Source organism: Procambarus clarkii, chromosome 63 (genome assembly GCF_040958095.1).
Source record: "Procambarus clarkii isolate CNS0578487 chromosome 63, FALCON_Pclarkii_2.0, whole genome shotgun sequence".
NCBI classification, from domain to species: domain Eukaryota; kingdom Metazoa; phylum Arthropoda; class Malacostraca; order Decapoda; family Cambaridae; genus Procambarus; species Procambarus clarkii.
Window position 1 is genome coordinate 9,532,070 of NC_091212.1, and position 19,996 is coordinate 9,552,065.

Genomic DNA, 19,996 nt, shown 5'->3' on the forward strand with positions numbered 1-19,996 from the left:
TCGACCTTGCAGATTTTACTTACAGTAAAAATTAAATTAGCTGTCAATTAATCTTTAGCAGTAATTCATGCAGTTGGATAAATTCTGTGATACATTAAAATAATCGACCTCTGTGATAGTTAAGATATTGAATGATTCTTATTCAAACCATTATTATATGAAATATAGGTTAGGTTACCCACAAAAATAATTCAATCGTGTCTGGTCCTGTCGGGAAAAAAACAACACTATTCATTAACAAATTCATTCAAGGAAAACAAGAGTCCTGTGGAATTTTCTTCGGAAGAAAACTGGGATATCATTGTCATCACCACAGCCTCCACCATTGTCATGCTCAGCATCACTACCACCAACACAGCCTTCACCATTGTCATGCTCAGCATCACTACCACAGCCTCCACCATTGTCATGCTCAGCATCACTACCACCAACACAGCCTCCACCATTGTCAAGCCCAGCATCACCACCACAGCCTCCACCATTGTCAAGCTCAGCGTCACCACCACCAACACAGCCTCCACCATTGTCATGCTCAGCATCACCACCACCAACACAGCCTCCACCATTGTCATGCTCAGCATCACTACCACCAACACAGCCTCCACCATTGTCATGCTCAGCATCACCACCACTAACACAGCCTCCACCATTGTCATGCTCAGCATCACCACCACCAACACAGCCTCCACCATTGTCATGCTCAGCATCACCACTACCAAAACAGCCTCCACCATTGTCATGCTCAGCATCACTACCACCAACACAGCCTCCACCATTGTCATGCTCAGCATCACTACCACCAACACAGCCTCCACCATTGTCATGCTCAGCATCACTACCACCAACACAGCCTCCACCATTGTCATGCTCAGCATCACCACAACCTCCAACATTATCATGCTACGCATCACCACACCCTCCAACATTGTCATGCTCAGTATTACCACCATCGTTACCATCACCAACACAGCCTCCAACATTGTCATGCTCAGTATTACCACCATCGTTACCATCACCAACACAGCCTCCAACATTGTCATGCTCAGTATTACCACCATCGTTACCATCACCAACACAGCCTCCAACATTGTCATGCTCAGTATTACCACCATCGTTACCATCACCAACACAACCTCCAACATTATCATGCTACGCATCACCACACCCTCCAACATTATCATGCTACGCATCACCACAACCTCCAACATTATCATGCTAAGCATCACCACAGCCTCCAACATTGTCATGCTCAGTATTACCACCATCGTTACCATCACCAACACAACCTCCAACATTATCATGCTACGCATCACCACACCCTCCAACATTATCATGCTACGCATCACCACAACCTCCAACATTATCATGCTAAGCATCACCACAGCCTCCAACATTGTCATGCTCAGTATTACCACCATCGTTACCATCACCAACACAGCCTCCAACATTATCATGCTACGCATCACCACACCCTCCAACATTATCATGCTACGCATCACCACAACCTCCAACATTATCATGCTAAGCATCACCACAGCCTCCAACATTGTCATGCTCAGTATTACCACCATCGTTACCATCACCAACACAGCCTCCAACATTGTCATGCTCAGTATTACCACCATCGTTACCATCACCAACACAGCCTCCAACATTATCAGCTCACCGCCACCACCACCACCTACACAGCCCTCTTCAGTAGGAGCACGACAAGCAATATTTACCTTGACTCCAGACTCCAGTTAATATGAAACGATTCCATCAACTTTCATGTTCCCCCATATTGATAAACTCCTAATTATCTCTGCCTCTTAAAGTCCTCAAAACACTTACTTTTTCTCCTTTGTAATTTATATATATTTGATAATGCAATTTGATTTTTGATGCAGTCTAGCCGGCGGCATTTTTACTTTTAAAACATCAGATGTAGCCTAATGGTGATAAATGGACAATTGGACATTAATAAAGGTTACCTCGTGTGAGGGACTCAGGTTCCCATTAACATGTAACTTGTCTGCCAGTTTATGTCACTCACGCTCTCCCACGATTTTCAGATGCCATAGGCCAAATGAGGAGTAATAAGAACAAGCCAGGTTGTAGAACATTGTATTTGGTTCTCGCTCTAATGCTTCTACTGGCTTAGTGGCGGCAACCCACTGGCACTGCCTCCACCTCCGGCCGGCTTAGTGGTGGAAGCCCACTTCGCCTGCCTGCCCTGCACTAAGTCCCAACCCTCAACAAACCCATCTCACACATTTATAAACACATATACCGTCACACAAACATTAGCAGCAATATCTTCACACATACGCGCATCTGACCAAAAATATTGTGGCAGCTTCCAGGGCCATAGCTTGTTTGACATGGAAGAAGGAGTGACATGGTCAAGAAAAGAGGAGGAGAAGGAGAAGGAGGAGGTAGACAGTAGAGGGAATGACACCATTAGGCGTACTATTTTGGTTTTGACCAAGTCCGCCCAATTGAGTCACTCGTTTTAGGGTTCCCGCTCTTAACAGGCAAGTGCTCCCAGTTGTGTCACTCGTTTTAGGGTCCCTACATGCAGGCTAGTCCGCCTAGTGGTGTCATTCGTTTTAGGGTCCCATCTCGTGGCATGCCAACGGCTACCGTTGGAGTCACCTGGTTTAGGCTACAATAAATAATGTGGATAAGTTTCAGTGCTTACCCCAGCAATGTCGGTCATTAGTTATTGGGTCTGCCTTTAGATGTTAATGGATGTAGTTTCGTTATTAAACGTCGTATTTAACTAAAATTTTAGTTACCCACGAGACGAAGTCGAGGGATAAATGCTATTTCTTCGGCTTCAGGTCCTGTCCCCCGTCTTAGTTCATCCTTGTATTTCTGTAAATATAAAACTAATTTAAGTTTAATTTAAGACAGTTACCGTCTAGTGGGAGTTAAGAAAGAAAATGCAATTTTTGGGAGCCTCCTCTCGTTGCATGTCGCAGTTCACCTTTATATTTTCATCACTATACCTCCAATGTTTATAAAATTTAAAGCATGGGCTCTAAATTTCTTCAACCATTTTATACCTGCAAGCAAAATGTGTGAGCATTGTGACTGCAAGCAAAAGCAGTATTCAAGCAACAATATGTGTGGCCCGCTTTCCACCCTTCCCCATCCCCCCTCCTCCCTCTCTCCCCCTCCTCCTTTCCTCTTCCACCCTCAGCTCTCCCCTCCACTCACTCCAACTAGAGTCTACCATCCACCTAAAACTTTCCATTTACCTCTCCTTCCAACCATCCACTCTTCCCTTCACTGGCTTCCCCACATATGCCCGCCAACCTCCCGGCTCCACCTGCACATGCGTACTTCCCTCGCTTCTCCTGCACACCTGTTCCTCGGCCACCCACCACTCTTTCCCCTCCATTCCTCCCCTTCCCCCCCAATTTCTCCCCCTTCTCCATTCCTCCCCCACCAGTTTTCCTCCCCCACTTTTCGCTGCAGATATTTAATATTCAACCCACACTCTTCGTATTGTTGAAACACTGTTATTCTCATTTATCTTCCACTTCTATTGTTTATTACTACTACTAATTACTACTAATCACTATTACTAATAATTTATTACTAATTAGAAATTAGCAGAGGAGATACGCTCATTTTCGTTTCAAGGAACACTTAGCTCATCAACTCACTTAGAGTTATACTGGCAGCTACAGTGGTTGTGTTGTGTATTATTGTTTGTGAGTGAAGTGAAACGAGTTATTTTTGTAAATATGAATTTAAAATCTATTATTACGTTGACTGAGTTGGGAGGATAGGGTACGATGGTTAGGTATGGTTAAGTTTGGTAGGTTATGTAAGGTAAATTAGGTTGGGTTAGGTTAGGTAAGATAGTTTACATTTTGCTGCATGTTGTGTTTTGCATAAGCATTTGTGTAAGATTGTGCTTGCTCGTAAGTTAGTGAACTGAGTATTTATATGTAAATGTTTGAGAAAGTGTGTGTATGTGAAAATGGTATTTTGTGCAAATTTATAAAAGTTTTAGCAAATATGTATGCGAAATTTGTTCGTAAGTATATGTGCAAATCTGTGTTTGTATGTGTTTTTTGTGTAAGTTTGTGAATATGTTTAATTGTAAGTATGTATGTGAAAGTATGTAAATTTCTCTAATGGACAGGTGTGTGGGTGGGAGGCAGAAGGACAGGTGTGTAGGAGGAGCGAGATGGGAGACAGAGGGCCAAGTATGTGGGAAGAGCAAGGTGGGAGGAAGAGGAACAGGTGTGCAGGAGGAAGGCAGAGGAACAGGTGTGCAAGGAGGAAGGCAGAGGAACAGGTATGTGGGAGGGAGGAAAAGAGACAGGTGTGTGGGAGGAGCAGGGTTGCAGGCAGAGGAACAGGTGTGCAGGAGGAAGGCAGAGGAACAGGTGTGCGGGAGGAAGCCCAAGAACTGGCTTTTGTCCCTCGACTTCGTCTCATGGGTCCTTCTCTTAAACTGTATTTAAATATGATATATAATGACGAAACTACAACCATTAACATCTAAAGCGGGCCAAGAACTAATATCAGACAATACTAAGATAAACTTTAAATTGTCACAATACATGCACTTAAACTTATGAGGGCGAGAACTTTTGAGAACTCCATAACATTCGTCCAAATATGAAATATAGTATAAAATGTTAAACAAATCTAACGTTATTTGGCATCAGCGTCGTGACAATTTCATCCCAATAAAAAAACGTGTGCAACCGGCACTGGTAATAACATTAACAGCTAGTTAGTGAAACTCATAAATAACGCAGTAATGAAAGGGATGTCCGACGCACAAAGAAATAGTGTGGTAGCAAGGAGGGTCCATAAAATGGATATGCAGCTGGCGGCTGCTAGGCTTGTTGAGTGCTACTTGGAGGGCAAAATTTCCCACAAATAATAATGAGTAAGTAAGTTATTTTGCTGTATTTTTTATACATCATATAAATATAGTGCCCAATGCCAATATTTCTTATTTCATCCAATTTTTTTGAGAGGAGGGACTTTTTTCCCATTTTTTTCTCTTTGTTTCTTATTTGATTTTGTTGTGCTTCTACATCTTAGAGAATGCATAGCCGTCACTAAGTATGTGGAGTTGGAACGAAATTAATCAAATTTGTGGCTTCTAATTTTTGTTGGCCGATTGTTTCACAGTTTTCACCCCTCCCTTTCTGGCCCATTGTCGTCGTGATGGGGGCTTGATGGGCGGCTGCCGGAGTGTGATGCTCTATGGGTCACTCCTCTGTCCTTTTGTGGCCTTATGCTCCTGCTGCTGTCTTCACCAAGTTTGCTAGAACTCTTTTTTTTCCTTTTCCCTGTGTTTCATTTTTTCTACCCCTTCTTCTCTTTTCTAATTGTCATTTCCTGCCGAACTTTTCCCAGTCTTGATAATTCTTTCGGACTTCTTCTGTTTTGATGCCCGGGTGTTTAGGGAGGCATACTGTCTCACCCATAGAACTGTAGTACCCAACGTCTTGAACGAGGCGACGTTTTTATTGTCAATCCTCCTTTCGTCGCTAAACCCGATCTCGACGGACTGACGGTTCTTAAGGTCGTTATTGTGGGGCGTATCCTCATGACGCACCCCTAGGGGGCCGCGGCAAGACTGGCAACATGTCTCTTGATGGGTGTCCTATCCTCTAATTGTGACTCCGTGGTGGGTGAGGGGGGGGGGCACATTCGTGAATGAATGTATTACCTCTCATTTTCCTGTCGCTGAATACTGTTCCTCTTAGGACTTCTCAGGCTCCTGGGATGGGCGACCAAGCCCCCGAGTCGGACTGTCATGGAAGACCAGGCTCTGTAGCTCCCACTACATTGGGCTTAGACCTAGCTCCTCCTTTGACCCTCGACCTGACTACTCTTCCTGGCTCCCCTCCCTCCTCTGTGGCTGGGTTGAGCCACACGCTCCTAGTGGTGACCACCTCATCTCCTGGTAGTGGCTGTCTCTCATTGTGACTACTGCACCATTTAACCCCTCCTCTCTGGGGGTTCTCAATGCCGTCGCCGACACGGCCGCACTCGCACAATCCATTTCCATACTAATACGTACCAAGCCTTGTTTGGTTCTGCTTCGTGGGATAAATACTTTGATCTCCTCCCTCTACATTCTACACCTCCTGACGACTTCTCACTCCATAAACACCGTTGTTGATTCGGTGGATGCCTCTGTTACTTTTAACCCCCCCACCCGTTTAGGTACATGTGTCGTCGCTGCTCCTTCACTCGATGCAGTTACTCGCTTAGCCGCACTGTCCTGCTTTAGGGGTCGACAAAACCAGTACTCGCCCCCTTATCCCCAACATTAACTTCATCCTAAACCGGGTGACTCCAACGGTAGCCGCTGGCACGTCACGAGCGGGGGACCTAGACGCCAGTGACGTCGCCGGCGATCATTTAACTCGGACACGCGGGGGACCTTCTAGCGAGTGACACCACTGGACCGACTTGGTCAACACCAACACAAGTCCGCCCAGTGAGAGAGAAAGGAACATGAGAGAGAGGGGGACTTAAGAGAGAGTGGGACTTGAGAGAGAGGGGGGCATGAGAGAGAGGGGGGACTTAAGAGAGAGTGGGACTTGAGAGAGAGGGGGGGCATGAGAGAGAGGGGGTGGAACTTGAGAGAGAGGGGATGGGTCTTGAGAGAGAGGAGGGACATGAGAGACAGGGAGACATGAGAGAGAGAGAGAGGGAGGACTTGAGAGAGAGAGAGAGAGAGAGGATGGGGAGACTTGGAAGAGAGAGGAGAACTAGAGCGAAAGAAAGGCATTTGAGCGAAAGAAGGGGATTTAAGAGAGAGAAGGGTACTTGAGAGAGAGAGGGGGGGGATTTGAGAGAGCGAGAGAGAGAGAGAGGGGGGGACTTGAGAGAGAGAGAAAAAGAGGGAGACCTGTGAGAGAGAGATAGGGAAGACTTGAGAGAGAGGGGGGGAATTGAGAGAGAGAGGGGTGGACTGGACATGAGAAAGAGAAGGGTACTTAAGAGAGGGCAGGGGACTTGAGAGAGAGAGAGCGGGACTTGAGAGAGAGAAGGGGACTTGAGAGAGAGAAGGGGACTTGAGAGGGAGAGGGGGGGGGACTTGAGAGGGAGAGGGGTGGACTTGAGAGAGAGAGAGAGATAAGGGGACTTTAGGGAGAGACGGGGCTTAATGGAGAGCAGGGGACTTGAGAGAGAGAGAGAGTGACATGAGAGAGGGAGGACCATGAGAAAGGGAAGGCCATGAGTGAGGGAGGGGCCCGTGAGAGACGGAGAGGCCGTGAGGGAGGGAGAGACCATGGGTGAGGGAGGGCCATGAGTGAGGGAGGGGCCATGAGAGAAGGTGGGCCATGAGAGTGGGAGGGCCATGAGTGAGGGAGGGCCGTTTGAGAGGGAGGGACATGTGTGAGGAAGGAAGAGATATGGCCATGGAAGGGAAGGACATGTACGAGGAAAGGAGGAATCTGGCCAAAGAAGGGAGGGACAGGTGCGAGGAAGGGAGGGACAGGTGCGAGGAAGGGAGGGACAGGTGCGAGGAAGGGAGGGACAGGTGCGAGGAAGGGAGGGACAGGTGCGAGGAAGGGAGGGACAGGTGCGAGGAAGGGAGGGACAGGTGCGAGGAAGGGAGGGACAGGTGCGAGGAAGGGAGGGACAGGTACGAGGAAGGGAGGGATATGTACGAGGAAGGGAGGGACGTTTTTGAGGAATGTCCCTCCCTTCCTCGCACCTGTCCCTCCCAGTAGAGTAATAGACAAATTTCGAATTGATCGTGGCAGTGATGTGCAGTGTCACCCCCACTGCTCATCGTCAGGGGCCAAGAAGTGAAAAATCTTATGACATACTAGCTGTACCCGGCCACGCGTTGCTGTGGCTCAGCAACGCTCATACTGCAACCTTCCCCCGTCTCCTAATCCACCCCACCATTCTCCCCTCCCCCATCTCCTCGTCCTCACCACAATTTCCCCCTCCCCCGTCTCTTTGGCCTCCCCACCATCTCCCACTCCCCTGTCCCCTTGTTCTAACCACCATTCTCCATTCCCCTGTCCTCTCGTCCCCACCATCCCCAAGTCCCCCGTCCCCTCGTCCCCCCCACCATTCCCCACTCCCTCGCCCGATGCATTCCCAAGGATTTTATGTTCCCATCAGAAAATTGGGAACATCAAATGATATAATGTTCCCATCACTGAAATATAAGAAAAACAGTTATATAAGAAAAAACAGAAAATATAAGAAAAATATATAAAAATAAACTATACTCACAAAATGAAAACAACACAGCTCAGTTCCAACGCAGTGTCACACAAAATAATTAAATCAAAATGAAAGTAAATCGATATATATGAAAATTCAATATATCAATGCAATTGGAAACATTGAAATGGAATCGTAACATATTTAGTATTGCGTGTGTTGTTCTTACGTGCAGCAGATGGGGCTGTTTTTCAAGAAAAGCATGTTTTTACCTGTCACAGGTGTGGCAGCTATATAGTAGTTATATAAAAACAGGAGCGTATTTCAGTAGAACATTGTGTCAAAATTTCAAAGCAATCGGTGATTATAGCGTGTGTTGCTCTCACGTCCAACAGATGGCACTGTTGGAAGAGAAGGGAGAGAACTGAATTAGAGAGAGAACTGAATTAGAAATTCAGGAAGTTGTAAGTTCGGATTCAGTATGCCCAGATAAGGATGACAATTGACAATAAATTGCTACATACAACACTAATAGTTCGATAGGTGCAGATACTATAACAGACCTCGATAAACAGACACAGACATTTGCAAATTCTTTATAAAAAGGCATTTGCAGACATAGATATTCTGGAAAAAGAAAAAGATTAGAATACAGATACCACCATCCCCAAAAATATTCTAAATATACCTAGGAAAGGAAATGTCGCTCTGGATCAATATGTAGATTTGTTTCCGTCCTGACATGTGCGAAACTTCACTCGAGGAAAGAACGTGCTATGATTTCAGCTACCCATACTTTCACGTGAAAAGCACAAAACACTAAATAAAGAGAGGCCAATCAAGAAAATGGCTTTGGTGGAAAGACAAATAATTTGTTATCCCCAAACGAACAAGTGGAACGACAAATAATTTGTTATCTCCAAACGAACAGGTGGAACTGAGAGAGTATGGAACTGGTTGAAAGACCCACTTGCGTACCAGAATTACATATACAATTCCACCCCACCAAAGAGCTACAACTACAACAGGCAACAATCAGTACTGGTCTGAACAAATCCGATATGCATGCATAATGTACCCACCTGAAAAGTCTCTCAATCAAATTACTGCAAATAGAGGGACCTTATTCATCGTTGCCAACATACAACCAACATTGCCAACATGGGAGCCGGTCGGCCGAGCGGACAGCACGCTGGACATATGATCCTGTGGTCCCGGGTTCGATCCCGGGCACCGGCGAGAAACAATGGGCAGAGTTTCTTTCACCCTATGCCCCTGTTACCTAGCAGTAAAATAGGTACCTGGGTGTTAGTCAGCTGTCACGAGCTGCTTCCTGGGGGTGGAGGCCTGGTCGAGGACCGGGCCGCGGGGACACTAAGCCCCGAAATCATCTCAAGATAACCTCAAGGACGGTGCATATTAAAATTTCTGTCGAACAGGACATAATGAGTAACATTCAACCAAATAACATAGTTAAAGCGCAGTTATAAACACTGTACATCAGGGTACAGTCCTTGAATAGGACTGTCCAGAATATATTGCTGGCAGGATAGGATCCGACAGAGACTCGCCGACAAAGGTACTGTATTTTGATATTCCCTGTTGCAACGCTTACATAGCTGAGAAAAACTTTACTTACATACAGTTTACATAAAAGTTAGACTAATCTGAAGTAGTCGTAGCGTGAGACGGTGTTCTTGGGAAGAAAACGTTCATAAATGGTCTCCTGAATCGCAACGTAACCACCACAACGATGGTAAGAACAAAACGTTTCCCAAGTACTTAAATTACTGCTGTGTAAATCCGGCCCCTGGAGAACCCCCCTTGCGTCGCTCTGCTCACTGGCGATTTCATTGCCCCGATGACCTCACGGCCACCTCAACTGATCCGTAACATCACTAGACATGGCAAAGATCGTCGACTAGGCTCCTCTTTGACAATAATCTGCGAATGTTTCTGCCACTTTGAATACACTATAGGGACGTGTCCTGGGGAAGGTACACCCACAACAAAAGCGGTGAATTTCCCTAAGCTCCAGTTGCTCAGTGAGATGTACCACCCTCCTGGTAGCCTTAGACCAGTGCCAGCTGCATTAACTTGCTTTCTCGGATGAAGATTGTATGATGTCTGACCTCACTGATTGAGTCAGCCTTGAGCTTATGCAATACCATTGTCTGTCCACTGTTATTCACTGGCTACTTGCAGGTTAGCCGACAATAATATTCATTCTTATTTTCTCAGTTCACTGGTTACCTGCAGATTAGGCTAATAATAATCACAACTATCACTGACCTTTTCACAGGGAAAAGTTAAATAAAGCACTCTCTTACCGTCGCCATAGGTGAAACTTCACTAGCCTCTTCCAAATTGCTTATCTTATGTGGATCAACTTGCAGACTTATGACCCGTACCGACTCATTCTTGTCGGGATTACCCCCGAAACTCAGCGGTTACTCATTCGCGTTGATCTACCATAGTCATAAAGGGCACTTACACACCCCTCTATATGACCTCAGGCTTGCTGTCGGGCGTCAACACCCTTAGCTGATCCAAATCTCTCCTAATTACCATCTAACTTTCTCCAAAAAGTTTCCAGATGCTCCATGTGTGATCAGAGTACTGCTCCTTCAGGCACAGCTCGTCACATGATTCACCAATCAGGCGGATTATCCCAGGACTTCCGGCGTTACATCCGTCTCGTACAGAGTCCAGTAAGTCAATGAGCTGGGCGCCCGCTGATGACGTTACATAACTCATTGGCTGAGCACCTGGGCCAATATCCACTCGCCGGTCTTGTTCAGCAATCACAAGGCGGGCATCGTCGTATTGGGCGCGTTCCCGGATGTTCTGCCTCTCACCCGGCGCCATCTTGTTTCGCAAATTGTCCCACTTCCACTCATTTCAACCAAATATACTTCAAAACTGTGCTAGACGCACGTTTCTTAATAATGTTTATTCCGTCTGTGATCCTCGTAAGCGGGGATTATAGACTCCTGAGATCGGAGAAGGTCTGCTATTAGAAGGAAATCGTAACAAGGGGCATGGGCGAGGCTGGGAGGGACATGAGGCAAGGAAGGGAAAAAAATGGGCAAGGAAAGGAAGAGACATGGGATTGATTGGGAGGGAACATGGGTAAGGAGTGGAAGGAGATGGGCAAGGAACGGAGAGACATTGACCAGAAAGGTAAGGACATGGGCAAGGAAGGGACAGATATTGACAAGGATGAAGAGGCATTGACAAGAAAGAGAGGGACATGGACATTAATGCGAAGGAGGGAGGAGGAGACATGGGTGAGTGAGAAGGCACAAGTGGGAGGTGGGTGAAGTGGAGTGACTGAGTAAACCATACCTGTGTGTCTGCAACCATACCGAGTGTGTCTGCAAACATGTGTGTAAACCATTCCTGAGTGTCTGCAACCAGACATGTGTATCTGCAACCATACATGTGTGTTTGCAACCATACATGTGTGTCTGCAACCATACATGTGTATCTGCAACCATACCTGTGTGTCTGCAACCATATCTGTGTGTCTGCAACCATACATGTGTATCTGCAACCATATATGTGTATCTGCAACCATACCTGTGTGTCTGCAACCAAACCTGTGTGTCTGCAACCATACATGTGTATCTGCAACCATACATGTGTATCTGCAACCATACCTGTGTGTCTGCAACCATACATGTGTATCTGCAACCATACATGTGTATCTGCAACCATACCTGTGTGTCTGCAACCATACCTGTGTGTCTGCAACCATACATGTGTATCTGCAACCATACATGTGTATCTGCAACCATACCTGTGTGTCTGCAACCATACCTGTGTGTCTGCAACCATACCTGTGTGCAACCATACACTGTCAGTGGTGTAAAAGAATGGTAAACAGGATGCTTTCCTCTCTTACTAATACTCGTGTTGTCGAAAATCTCGTGTTATCGTGTTATCTCGTGTTATCTCCTTGTTAATGGCCATACCATAAAGGGTGACGGTAGTTCTGGGAATGTAGGAAGGTAGGGTGCGTCTGGCGAACCACAGACATGAGGGTAGTGGGAGGGGAGGGTGCGTCTGGCGAACCACAGACATGAGGGTAGTGGGAGGGGAGGGTGCGTCTGGTGAGCCACAGACATAAGGGTAGTGTGAGGGGAGGGTGCGTCTGGTGAGCCACAGACATAAGGGTAGTGTGAGGGGAGGGTGCGTCTGGTGAGCCACAGACATGAGGGTAGTGTGAGGGGAGGGTGCGTCTGGCGAACCACAGACATAAGGGTAGTGGGAGGGGAGGGTGCGCCTGGTGAGCCACATACATAAGGGTAGTATGAGGGGAGGGTGCGTCTGGTGAGCCACAGACATGAGGGTAGTGTGAGGGGAGGGTGCGTCTGGCGAACCACAGACATAAGGGTAGTGGGAGGGGAGGGTGCGCCTGGTGAGCCACAGACATAAGGGTAGTGTGAGGGGAGGGTGCGTCTGGTGAGCCACAGACATAAGGGTAGTGTGAGGGGAGGGTGCGTCTGGTGAGCCACAGACATAAGGGTAGTGTGAGGGGAGGGTGCGTCTGGCGAACCACAGACATAAGGGTAGTGGGAGGGGAGGGTGCGCCTGGTGAGCCACAGACATAAGGGTAGTGTGAGGGGAGGGTGCGTCTGGTGAGCCACAGACATAAGGGTAGTGTGAGGGGAGGGTGCGTCTGGTGAGCCACAGACATAAGGGTAGTGGGAGGGGAGGGTGCGTCTGGTGAGCCACAGACATAAGGGTAGTGTGAGGGGAGGGTGCGTCTGGTGAGCCACAGACATAAGGGTAGTGTGAGGGGAGGATGCGCCAGGTGAGCCACAGACATAAGGGTAGTGGGAGGACTCAGTAGGCCTGGCTCTCTTCGCTGCCATGCTCCGTGATGTTGTAGAGAACATCGTCTGGCACACCTTCCCCACATCTTCACTCTGGAACTTGTTATAGTCTTTGATTAAAGAGAACATTTGTACATATTATTTCATACAACAAAGATCTTTGTCTATCTGGTACACGGGAAGATTGAGGGTTGACAATATATGTACATAAGGATGTGTTGAGACCTGCTGGGACAAGAGTTCCTGTGTGTGTGTGGGTGTGAAGACCAGTCAGGGCAGCGCCACTCACTCTGATGCGTTTTACCTAGGCTGCCTAACATGTGACCCTTTCTTTTAACTAGTGTAGACAAAGTTTTGACACTGGTGCGCTGGTTTGTGCATTACCTGCGCTCCTGTTTGATTACAGCATGACTCCCTACTTGTTACTAATGTAAAAACCAAATTTTTTTGCTTCATGATTAGGAATACAAATTTAATATTAAACTTAAACCACGCTTTACAACCTATAAAAAAAACTTTAGCAATAATAGAGTGGCACGTAAATTAGTTTATTGTAAACATTGTGTGAGAAAGAGTCCCTGAGCATACATGGTACATTCCTACCCAAGACTACCAACAAGGAGAAAATCCACAGTAGTCGTGGTGAGGATTCAAACCTATGCGCTGGGTATTCCCAGATGCGCGCTCTAAACGACTAAGCCACGACATGGTACAAGAATTGCAAACAGGGGGTGCTACTGCACCTAGGGTGCATAGGTATGAATCCTCATCACGGCTCCTGTGGATTTCCTCATTGATTTATCACAACAATGTGATTTCTGTGTGTATTGAAGGAGGGGGTGTCAGAGGTAAAATTACCTCTGACACGAAGGAGGACAAATTACCTCTGACAAAAGGTCGAAGGAGGACCACGACCTTTTGTATCTACCTCCTACCCGACGCACGCTACGAGCAGCCCAACTCTACCTCACCTTCTCACGGAGCTACCTAGCCGAGAGAACAGTTTTCATCGGGGGGAACACGCACATCGATCACCGACCACAAGGTCGACGTCATCCTGGACGCAATCGACTCTGAAATCCCGTCTGTTCTGACGACCGAATTAGTTATCTTGAAGCAAGAAGACAACGACACCCGACCAAACATGAAACTTACCTTCACCACGATTGAGGCAACGGATCTTGCCATCGCAAGATCAAAGGCCAGTGAAGAAGGTACAACTCTACACTCCACGACAATGCTACAAGTGCTACGCCTATACACACGATTCCGCCAAATGCCCACAAAACATCGAGAAGTGCAGCATTTGCGTTCAAGATCACCAATACACGACCTACAAGGCTGACACCAAGTGCCGCCTTCCTTGTAACGGAGATCACATCTTATGTCACTGCCCTCGCAAGAAGGATGCAATCGCACAGATGATAGTCTCGACGAAACCCTCCACCCTTGCCAACATCTCAGCCACAACCACCAGCCCCAGCACTCCACAGCAGCGCACACCCAGACGCCTCCCACGTCTTATCAGGCAGCGATCTCTCCTCGCAACCATTCCAGCCGGCACCCTGGATGGCCGCCGTTCGACCGGTGTCCCATCTTCGACCATCTCCGGCACACCCTGCCATCTCTCCAAACGACGGTGTCATATCCACACTAATGCGCCTCGTAGAACGGATTGCCGGGACCGACAACCACTTGTTTGTTAGACCCCTCACCACCCTGTGTGCCGCGAATGGTATAACCATGATAAACGTTCCTGAGGCAGTGCTGCCCCCCTCCCTAACATCAGCACCCACAGCGGCCCTCATGTCACTAACGTCTGTCCCGGTGGACGGAACCCACGGAGACGCTCCCTGCAACAGCGACCAGTTCGCCATTTCACCCAATCCACTGTGTTAGCGGACGCCGACGTACGATCAACCCATGCCAGCAAAAACACCCGCGACCCAATTGCAACTGTAACGGTAACCCCGCCTTCACGACCCTTGAGACCTGTACCTGCGCCTTCAACCCACCCTGGTTCGGACGTAGACGACCCGTCTAACTCATCTGATGAAGGCGTCGGAGCGACATCTCTCCCCAACATCTTCACCTCTATAGCCTGGAAGACGTCTTACTCCAGACCTCGACCTATGGCGCCGCCGTGTACTCGAAGCAAGATGAACAAGAAGAAGCTCATCAAGAAGACGACAACGTCCTACGAAGGATAAGCGACAACTGATGACGTAACTCACCCCTTCCAGCTGCATGAGAACCGAGCCCCTGTGCAACGCTAATGGTTGCAAGTGAACAATAAGAACGCCCTGCAGTAACACTGTCAGGTTCAAACCCAAGGTGGTTGGGCCCCCCGAACTGTATTTTCCTCCTCCGACTAGATTCCTGCTCCCTGTTCACATTATTTACATCCTCACACCAACCTTCCGTCTCCTCATTACCCGCCCTAGGGTCTTCCATTCGTGATTCGTGATATATCACGATAATGTGATTTCTCGGTACACCAACAAGGATTAACACAATGAAAGTCAATATATATATATATATAATATATATATATATATATATATATAATATAATATATATATATATATATAATATATATATATATATATATATATATATATATATATATATATATGTATATATGTGTGTGTGTGTGTGTGAAGGTAATAATAATGTGAGGGCGCGTGTGCCAGGAGCACTGTGTTTAATATGGAATATATCGTCACCACCATGGTCACCACCACCGTCACCACCATGGTCATAACCACCGTCACCACCATGGTCACCACCACCGTCACCACCATGGTCACCACCATGGTCACCACCACCGTCACCACCATGGTCACCACCACCGTCACCACCATGGTCACCACCACCGTCACCACCATGGTCACCACCACCGTCACTACCATGGTCACCACCACCGTCACTACCACGTCACCACCCCAACCGTCCTCACCACCTCCGTCACCATCACCGTCACCACCACCACCGTCAGCCAGTGGTGACGACCGTACCACCGTCATCACCACGGTCACCACCACCGTAACTATCACCGTCGCCACCACGGTCACCATCACCACCGCCGTCGCCAGTGGTGGCAACTGTACCACTGACACCACCACGGTCACCATCACCACCACCGTCGCCAGTGGTGGCGACTGTACCACTGACACCACCACCGTCACTAGACATGTCTCAAGTACCTGGTGACAATGATATGTTGCACATTGTCGCAAAAATGGTCTGAAAGTTAATAATTTACGTAAATATTCTTGGGTACAATGATGCTACAATTAATTTTAATTAATTAGAAGTAATAAATAAGAAAAATTATCATCCAATTAATAGTTTTTTATTGACAAGCTTAGGTATATAGAGCAATATTCTGCTACCCTATTCTAAATGAAAGATTACAGTGTAGATCAAACACTAGGTATAAGTTCATCTAATATTCCTATCTCACAAGGATGGTTAGTCATGCATGGAATCAGGGGAGAAAATACCCGCCTCAGTACAAAAATAAATCAACTCTGACTAAACAAGCAACTTCACGATTTTCTGGATGAGCTACGAGCTCACCCAACATCCCCACCTCACAGGTTAACAGTACCGAGAGACATGTCAGTTCTTAATAATTATAGAGATAAAGGTCAATCATTGCCAGTCACTGTGTAATCTTGTATTACTTGATGCATCAGTTGACGTAACAAGATTCCTGGCTGTGCCACCAGAGGGTGCAGACATCGGGCTCCGGCTGTCAGTAGTCGTCTGCGGTTGCTGAGTGGCGGTTGCTGTGGGGGTGTGTGGAGCGCCCGCTGGTCGGGGCCCCGCCTGCCGGTATGGACGCGACTGGTACTAGCCGCATTCAGAGGATCGACACAGTGCGGCTGGACTTTTCTGCTGATGTAGACTGGCCCGTTGTGGAGGTTGCCCTCCTGGACGTCATCCGTGTTGACGTCCCCGAGCTCCTGGGCCTCGAGAAGTTGTCGCCCACCCGTGTTGCGGTGTCATTCGCCACGTCACATGTTTACCGGGAGTTTGTGGCTCGCTGGAATGGCCGCACGCTTCCTCTTCCGGCTTCGGCTGTGTCTGTGGAGATCTCGGATTCCTGGGGGCCCTTGTTGCTTGTGAGTGTTCACGGCGTGCCGGTGACCTTCCTCGAGACGGCCCTCATGTCCTTGTTTACGTGGTTTGGGTCGGTGGTGAAGCACCAGTTCAACATTTTGAGTGCGGGCCGGCTGAAGGGGGTCCAGCTGGGTTCACGCACGCTTGTCATGTGACTCACGAGCCCTATACCGTCCAGGGTTTCGTATCATGGGCTGTCTCTGAGGACCTTCTATCAGGGTCAAACCCGACGTGTTTCTGGTGTAGTGCTGAGGGCCACATAGTGGCCGGTTGCGACGCTCCTCATGCTGAAGCCCCTTCTGTTTTCCTAGAGGATGATTTTCCTCGCTTATCTGTGCGTGTTGACTCCCCGGTGGATCCTTGCTCTGTGCAGGTGCCTGGTGTGGTTCCCGCGGCGGTTCCGGATGTCGCTACGTCTGGACCTGATATGTCGCACCTTAGTCGTTCGATAACTGCGGAGGCGCATCCGCATCCATTGACCTTGGGGGATGTTGTAGGGGTGGCGCCTGCATCTCCTGCTGGAGGCCATGTGCTTCCCGGGGCTGGCGGGACGGTGGTATGTGTGTCTCCACCCACGTCCTCTACCTCTTCGCCTCTGGCAGTTTCCTCGTTGACGAGTACCTCTTCTCTTCTGCAGCTTCCATCGCCCTCACGATACCTCACGTGTGCTGGAGTCTACCCTTCCTCCTGCTCTATCTCTTCCTTCTCCGACTCCGGTCTCCTTTCCTGGTGGTGGCTTTGTGCCCCGCATTGTTGATGCTGCTGTTCTGCGTGATCGTGCTGCCCCGGCTTTGGGGCCGCCTGCCGATGGTTCTTCTGGGACACCGCTTTCTGGGGGCGACAGTTCCGACGATCAGCGGCCTCTTTTTAAGCGCCGTTGCTCGGCTCGGGGTGCGTCACCTCGCCGGTCGTGGGCAGAGGAGCGTGATGCGATGAATGATGATGCTGTGGCCAACGCTGTGTTGCCTCCTGTGGTGCCTTCTGGATTGGACGCTGTGCCTCCTGCTGGTGGCTCCCCTCAGTGGGCAGTTGCCCCTGGTGATCGCGAGCTTGTGGTGGTGTTGTCGAAGGATGTGCGGCGGGAGGCCTCTGCTCCTGTTGGCGGGGGCACTGGAGCCACTGCGGAGCCACCCTCCGCGGTTCCCGGCACCGAACGGAGTGCACGCCTTAGTGGGCGGGCCGGTGCGCGGCCTGCCGTGCAGTCAGGTGTGCTTCCAAGTGTGCGGCCCTGTGACCAGCTTCCTAGGGAAAACCCGTCCCTTTCGTCCTCCCGACTGGCGAGATGATCGACAGATCTACGGCAACTGCGACTTTTGAGTGTGATGACCTGGTGCGTCCTGTTCCCTGATGCCCTTCTACCATCTGGGTTCCACGAGCGCTGTGTGTTGTCCCGGGAGTGCCGAATTCGATGCCTCGGCCTACTGCGACTCCTGGGTGTCCGATTCCTGAAAGTGACCAACTTGTTTGGGAAGCTTATTGCTTACGGTTTCCAGCTCTGGAGTCCCCGGAGAAGTATGAGTGATTGGTTTATTGGTGTGTTTGGTTTCTGGCTGTGTTGTGCGTGATGTTTCCCCGGTGCCTGCGTGCACAGGTGGGTGTCCTTGTCTGTGAGTGTGGGTGTTGTTCTTGCCCCTGCATGGCCTGTTTTGTTGTATGTTTTGTGCTTTGCCTTTGGTGTGTGTGTTTGTGTTGTGGTTGTGTGCGGTTGTGAGAGTTTGGTGTTATTTCTTTCGTGTCGTTGTGCTCGCCCTGTGTATTGTGTTGGGGTGGCGGGCGGTGTGGTTGTGTATGTCTCTTGTATGCGTGTGTTTATTTTCTTGTCCTTGTGACATTGCTTTATTATGTGTGCGGCATTTCTGTGTTTATGTTATCTCTGTTTGTATTTCCCTGTTTATGTATTTCACTGTTTTTCTGTATTTATTTTTTGTTGTTTCCTGTAGCTTTGTACTTTTGCCTGTGTGTCGGTGGTTTAGGAGGCCTGTTGTTGTTATGTACTAATCTGCACCTGTGTTTGAGTTGTTGGGATGGACTTGTTTTGTGTGTTTTTTGTTTTTGTATTTCTGTACTTATGTTTTTTTTGTGGATGTGACTATGTTTTATGTTATTTATGTCTTGTGTTATTTATTTGTAACGTTCTGTTTTTTTTTTGTTTTTGTACTCACCTAGTTGTACTCACCTAGTTGTGTTTGCGGGGGTTGAGCTCTGGCTCTTTGGTCCCGCCTCTCAACCGTCAATCAACAGGTGTACAGATTCATGAGCCTATCGGGCTCTGTCATATCTTTGTGTAACACACATCTTTGTGTGTGTGTGGGTGTGTAACCTCCTGTGCCCGTTTCAGGATTTTCTCATTTTGTGCCTTGTATCATGTGTTTTCTTTCTTGGTTTTTGTTGTGTATGTTTAGTTTGCATCCGTGTTTCCGTACTTTGTTATATTTGTCCTGTTTGTATGTATAATTTGTTGTTTTCTATTGTCTGTTTTGTATATTGTGTATTTCTTTTATAAAAATAAAAAAAAAATAAAAAAAATTGACGTAACAAGCAGTCTAAAAGATAAACTGCTGGTCACTGCACTTTCAGTATAGTCTGTTGACTTGACCAATCATTGAATATATCAGTGACTTTTTTGTGATGTGAATATATGAGTGGTGAGCTATTACTGTTGTTATTGAAGAGTGAGGATGTTTAATGTGTTCAGTTATAAGCAATCATGGAAGTGGAATTCTTCGTCTTTTGATGTATTTCGCTTGAAGAGGCACTACATTCAACGTGTTGTTATTAATATTCACATAACATTGCCGAATTTCTTATAGTTTAGTAAAATAAAAAATATAAGATAAGATAAAAAGAACTGTTTGAATTTAAAAAGA

The 19,996-nt window shown here is 47.8% G+C and overlaps 1 protein-coding gene across 1 annotated transcript in view; it reads left to right on the forward strand.

The window, feature by feature from the left end:
* LOC123769681 (Dynein heavy chain 1) overlaps positions 1-19,996 on the forward strand; it is a 299,861-nt gene that overhangs the window by 36,734 nt on the left and 243,131 nt on the right.